The 7,185-nt window shown below is 36.3% G+C and overlaps 1 pseudogene; it reads right to left on the minus strand.

The window, feature by feature from the left end:
• Nucleotides 1-2,202: 2,202 nt before the first annotated feature.
• On the minus strand, nucleotides 2,203-6,454 carry LOC144257171 (small ubiquitin-related modifier 3 pseudogene; annotated as a pseudogene).
• Between the last annotated feature and the right edge of the window lie 731 nt (nucleotides 6,455-7,185).

A 7,185-nucleotide genomic window follows, 5' to 3' on the forward strand; every position in this document is an offset into this window, starting at 1 on the left:
ATTAGAACAAATGTTTAAAAATCTTAAAATTGATTACCTGAATATTTTAAAATAAGCACAAAAATTAAGTCTTCTTGATGTACATTTTCATACTATAATCAGTTTCTCGGCCATATATGGCTGATATGGTCACTGGTACTCCTTTAACTGATGTAGTTTTTCTAGTGTTTTTTCCTAGTTTGTTTTCTTGTTTTTTTTTTCCCCCCACAAAATTGCCTGAACCATCTTTAAAGGTACAAAACCATCTTTGGGTTTTTTTTTTTTAATTTTTTGGTTGATCAAAAAACAAACTTGTTGACAGAATACCAAACTATCTTTACTGTTTACAGTAAAGTAAAACATAATGTACAAATTGGTGAACAAACAATAGAGACAACAACATCCCACCAGAACCCATACAGCAAAACTGAGGAAACAAAGAAATTTCCGCAAGATTTGAAGGAAAGAAGGTGATGGGTCATTGTCAGGTAACTATAAAAGTCAGAGAATGGCCATCAAGCAACAATGGATCCTTATAGGACAATAGACAGAATTATGAACATTTTAAATGGTATAGATTCCCAAATATCTCACAGAATTGGAGTCACTGTTCTAATGCATAATTTTGATATTTATTTGGACAGTGGCAGAGTAAAACTCTGTAACACTAAGTCACCTTTCTGTGGGTTTCTTTTGCAACCACACTTTTATACAGCTCTTTTATACAACATAACTGCAAATTCAGTAATATTTCATCTTACTTTTTATAGAGAGACCATAATTATTTGTTAGAAGTAAATCTGAGGCCACAATACAATTACCAAATGAGAAACATGGTAATTATTTCTTTTTTTTGAAAGGATAAAAGCTGGTTTGGGTTGTGCCTATCATTGCCCACATACCCACACCCAGGCAAAGAGAGCTGGGGTAGCATCCTGGGCCTCAGACCCAGACGGGACACACTCAGGAGCAGAAAGTACTTGGGCCTTACTACTGAAAGGGACTTAACTTTCTTTTTTGCTTCTGAAGAAGTATTCTAGTATTTTGCCTTCAACTTTACCATCTGCTTGATGAAGCAAGCTTGTCATTTGCAGCTTTTAGAATTTTAATAACATGTTTGGTGGAATTCCGCCCCCACACTCTCCCACAGATGCACAGTGTGAACATGAGCTCTCCACATGATTCGGACAAGTAGCTCCAGCAGTGACCACTACTCCAGGGGTGACAGCCTGGCCACGGACTGAAAGCCAACATTTAGCCACAAGTTTGAAGGAAAAATTGTTTTTGGAGGGGCAATGAACAAACTCAAGAACAAAAACAAAAACAAAACCTTACAACTCATTTCACAAAGAGAACAATGTGATTGGCCCAATGCAAGCTGTAAAATCATCCTGGCAGAGTTTTGTTTTGTTTTATTTTAATTTTTTTATTTGTTTTAATTAGTTATACATAACAGTAGAATGCATTTATGCACTTTGATGCATCATATATAGGTAGAATATAATTTCTCATTTTTCTAAATGTACATGTTGCAGAATCATATTGTTCATGTATATGAAACAGACATTATTACTGTATATATATAATGTAATAATGTCTGTTTCATTCCACTATCTTTCCTATCTCCACATCCCCTTCCCTTCCCTCCCATCACTTTCCTCTATGTAATCTAAGGTAACGCTATTCTTCCCTAGTGTCCCCCCACCCCCACTTTATTGTGAATTAGCAACCACATATTAGAGAAAACATTTGGCCTTTGGTTTTGTGGGATTGGCTTACTTCTCTTAGCATGTTATTCTTCAACTCCAACTATTTACTGGCAGATGCCATAATTTTACTCTTCTTTAAGCTGAGTAATATTCCAACGAGTATATATGCCACATTTTCTTTATACATCCATCTATTGAAGGACATCTAGGTTGGTTCCATAGTCTAGCTATTGTGAATTCAGCTGCTATAAACATTGATGTAGCTGTGTCTCTGTAGTATGCTGATTTTAAGTCCTTTGGGTATAAATCAAGGAGTGGGATAGCTGGTTCAAATGGTGGTTCCATTCCCAATTTTCCGAGGACTCTCCATACTGCTTTCCATAGTGGTTGCACCAATTTGCAGTCCCACCATAAGTGTATGAGTGTTTGGGCACTTGAAGTGCGTGAAGGATCATTTCGGTGACTATCCTTGGTTTTCTCGAACTCCTCTGTGATCAGCCTGGTTGCTCACCATTCAACAACAAATGCAAGGAGGATGGCAGGGTGTGGGGTGGTCCCTCTGGAGGCCATGCCTCCCATCCGCTGCTGAAACACGTCGATGGTGTCCTGACCTCCATCTCCAGCTGGGATGGAGTGTCTGTTTTCATTAATTGGTTGCCCATCGAACCTGAATCTAATCTGTCTCATTGACAAGCCCTGCCTCTCATAGTAGGCCTTCATCAGCTTGCTCAGTGGAGTGTGCCTCTTGATTTTGAACTGCACCACTGAGCCATCCTGCCCCACCACCTTCAGGTTGATGTGGTCATTCTCTGTCTTCACACCCTCCTTGGGCTTCTCCTTGGATGTGGCTGTGCAGCGCTGGCAGCTAGACACAGCTGCAACTCAGGTTGATCAATTTTTAAATGTTTACAGCTTCAATGAACTTTCCTCTGTACTTACACTTCTTAATTGAGAAAATATTCTCACTCTTTGAAAGTAATTGTTTTCATTTAGAAATTTATAAACATTTCAACCCAACGTTTTCAGAGTATTGCATTTTGGCCTATATTCAGTATAACTTACTTCGGCAAATATTTTTACTAGACAGAACATATGTACTATATGCATGATACACACACTCATAAAGAGGCCACAACAGAAACTCAAGTACAAATAGAAGATTAACATCCTTGCTTATTTAATGGAAACACTAATGATAATACTTTGCTTCAGTAAAAAAAAAAAAATGCTAAATTGGATGGGACACTAGGTCACCAATAATAAAACAGACAGTTCAAGCATCCCAAAATGTATGCTCACCCTATTTACAATGTGAAGTCTATGATTTCTGTTTGAGGATTTGCTTCTAAGTAAAGTAAAAATTTAAATACTGGATAAAAAGTATCTGAAATTGTAAACTTCCTATAATTTTACAGCCTTTGTCCAAATCTTTAACCCCTTTCAATTTCTTACCTTATGTAGCAAATTATATTTAACAAGTTCAGTTTTCATAGGCATGACTATGTCATATACCATTATATAGGTTTTCCTGGTATTTAAGTAAAATATGTAAATTAAAACACAAGCATAACTGGCATAAACAAAGTTTGAACACAAAGAATGACTTTTGGTTATAATCATCAAATCAGAATAGCCTAAGCTCCCTCCCCATTAGATGGAAAACACAGAACAAGAACAGTAAGTCATCCCTTTTAAAAAAAATTTAAGGGAAATTACAAAATAATTAATGAACTTATTTTTTACAGAAGTAATGAAGCAAATTGTCCCCACTTTGGAATATCTACTGTGTCTTGTAATATACAAAACCTCTTGCCAGCCTCCTTAGTTTAAGATCAAAGATTTTGATTCTTTAGAATCAGATTCTGTAGCTTTGCTATATTCTGATGAGCCTCATGCTCCCAATATTTTCTGACACTGAATATGTAAGAAGAGAAGAACTCTCAAATATGTGTGTCTTATTTTAAAATGTAAATCCTAACTCCTATTCTTGTATATATTTTTTAAAATTATAGAAATCACATAGACATGTCACTTGCCTAGTAAGAGAAAAAGGGAGAGTTCTCAACTGCAGCTTGCTGCTACTACAATAAGAACAAACCTGCATTTATTTCTTCTGCCTTAGTTTGCTCTGGGTCTTTTCATTCCCAATCATATAAAAAGGCTCCATGAGACCACACTCATAATAACAGAAGAATTCCAAGTAAAATATGTAGCTCCTCTACCCTCAAGAAGTGGAACAAAACTCCAATTTCTTAATGGCAGACTGCAGATGGTAACTTCCTTCACGGAGTGCAACATGGAAGGGAGGGAGAGGAGCTCTACAGAGGAGTGCCTTGACAAACACCACCTGGAGCTGCAGGATTAAGGACAGTATCAACAGGGACAAGTTTAATAAAAACTGCATTCTACAGGGACACAGTTACATCAATGTTTATAGCAGCACAATTCACATTAGCTAAATTGTGGAGCCAACCTAGATGCCCTTCAATAGATGAGTGGATAAAAAAATGTGGCATATATACACAATGGAATATTACTCAGCAATAAAAGAGAATAAAATCCATTTGCAGGTAAATGGATGGAGTTAGAGAAGATAATGCTAAGTGAAGTTAGCCAATCCCAAAAAACAAATGCCGAGTGTTTTCTCTGATATAAGGAGGTTGATTGATAGTGGGATAGGGAGGGGGAGCACAGAAGGAATAGAGGAACTCTAGATAGGGCAGAGGGGTTGGAGGGGATGGGAGGGGGTATGGGTTTAGAAATTATTGTGGAATGTGATAGACATCATTATCCAAAGTACATGTATGACGACCCGAGTTGGTGTGAATATACTATGTATACAACCAGAGATATGAAAAATTGTGCTCTATATGTATAACAAGAATTGTAATGCATTCCGCTGTCATATATAAATTTTTAAAAATTAATAAAAAATAAACAAACAAACCAAAAAAAAAAGGAAAAGAAATTAGAATGGTATTTTGTCTCTGTGGTCTTCCTCCAAAAAACCTATAATCCTAATCTAGTCTTCTTATGTAAAATAGTTTAGAAAAGTTTCAATTTTCAATGAGAATGAAGTTAGTTTAATAATCATAATCTCATCAGGTGTGTATGAGCATCCAACCAACAGTTTGTACATTAGGAGATACTGAGAGTATGAGTGAGGGAATCCTCTCTGAATTGCCAAGCTATTTCTTCAGGATTGAAGCCAATTATTCAAGCTGCTTCTAAACATTGTTTGTAGCAGGAGAACTTCCCATGGGGACATATTCAATTAAAAATTTTTTATTAAGAATTTAATTTTGTGAATGAGTGAGTGTGTGAGAGAGAATGTGTGTGCATATGGGTGTGTTTGTGTTTTAAATGTTGATCTTCTAAAAGCTTAAGGATGGGAAGATCCCTGCATATAGAAAACAAGGAGAGACAAATCTTTTGCAGTTTCCATTTCTATTGATATTCTTGTCAAGGTCATGTTATAAGAGCCTCAAGCTTTTTTCAGATCCATTACAAAGCACTTAGGGATTGGCTATCATGTTAGTTTTTCCCTGAGGAAGAAGGGTGAAAATGAGCAGGGCTCTGCCGGGTGGTGGTGGTGACAGTGATAACACCATAATGATAACAGACAGCAACATCAAACCAGTGATAATACAATTTAGTGAAGAACCTCTTTGTCCCAATAATCGTAATGGATACTTTACACTTAGCACCTCATTTAACAAACTTGTTAGGAGAATATTATTCTTCCCATCTGAGAAAATTTAACAGCATGGAAAAAATTCTAAAACTATACTAATAATAAGAGTCTTAAATATCTGATCCTTTTCCACAATATGTACTGCCTCTGAAGAATATCAGTTGGTTTCTAGCATATGGGTGATCCATGGACAAAAAAATTACTAGCACACATGCATTAATATGCATTGATCTCACTTAGTCAATGGAGCAAAATTGGAGGAAATACATTTAGTTTATCTGGACCAGATGGCACAGATGCTACAATATAACTAAAAATACTTATTAACCCATTCTCATTCTCAAAAATTCTTTATTAGAAGTCTTGACAGAAAAATGAACTGAAATCTCTGTTTGCACCTCTGTAACAAAATACCACAGAGTAATTTATTTTATTTTTTTAATATTTATTTTTTAGTTTTTTAAAAACAATAGAAAGTTACTTCTCACAGTTATGGAGGCTCTTCTCATGCCATCTTTTGCAAAAGTCATATAAGAATATTAGATAATCAGGCTTTTTTCCTTTTTCCCCAATTCTGATAGCATCATTAAAATCACTTGGGGTTTAGGGAGTACATTTCCACTTTAGATTTCACAGTTATTAAGGATTATATGTGGCTAGAACTAATTAGATCTCAGATAGTAGTTATTTTAGCAAGATCAACAAGCTTCTTTATCTATTGCAGAATTCAGAAAGAAGAGGTTACTAGAATCAGTGACTGAGTATAGTCTATGGATGGAAAGAATGAAATTAAATGAGGATCAGACTGAGAAAAAGAACCACTAACTGGAAAGAAGCTTGAAAAATAATAACAAAATATAGGGTGACAGGGTTATGGGTTACAGATTGTATCCTACTCCAAAATTGTGAGTGAGAAATATCCTAGCCTATATTTCTCAATGTTTGTTTATTTTGTTAAGTATGTCACACACTTTTAAATCAGAATTCTGTCAATTCTTAAAAAAAATATATACGTACACGATTTAAGGAGAAGCTCCTCAAACAGTAGGCAGACATCAAGACAGTCCTTCATACTTTGCTGTATCATTGGAAAGAATATGTTGAAGTCTTTGTGATTTTAAGGAGGTCATAAAGAGGCTCTGAAATTTAAACTGTGTCTTTGTTATCATGACAGATTGGTATTCAATTATAGCATATTACATTCAATAGCTGGATGTTCATACGTTTGCACCTCTGTAACAAAATACCACAGAGTGAGTAATTTAAAAACAATAGAAAGGTACTTCTCACAGTTCTGGAGGCTCAGAGGGCCAGGATCAAGATGCTGGCGGGTTAAGTTATCTGGCAGGGGCTGTGCTCTGCTTCTCAAATGGCCTTGAACACCACATCCTCTGGAGGGGAGGAACCCTGTCCTAACACAGCAAGGCAGAAGGGCAGAAGAGATCAAATGCCCTCTGTCAAGCCCTTTTACAATGACTTTTCATGTGGAGCCCTCATGACCTAAACCCCTCCTGAAGGCTCCACCTCCTGACACAGCTGGATTGGAGAATAAATTTCCAATGCATGGAATTTGGGGGAACACACCTAGACCACAGAGTTCTGTCTCTGGCCCTACAAATGTATGTCCTGCTCACAAGTAAAAATATGCATTCCATCTCAAAATTCATTCCATCAAAAAATCACCCCAAATTCTTAACTGTTCCCAGTATCAATTCAAAAGTCTAAAATTCAATGTCTCATCTGAATTAGGTATGGGTAAGACTCAAACGTGTGTTTCCTCCTGAAGCTAATTGCTCTCCCACT

Source organism: Urocitellus parryii, chromosome 10 (genome assembly GCF_045843805.1).
Source record: "Urocitellus parryii isolate mUroPar1 chromosome 10, mUroPar1.hap1, whole genome shotgun sequence".
NCBI classification, from domain to species: domain Eukaryota; kingdom Metazoa; phylum Chordata; class Mammalia; order Rodentia; family Sciuridae; genus Urocitellus; species Urocitellus parryii.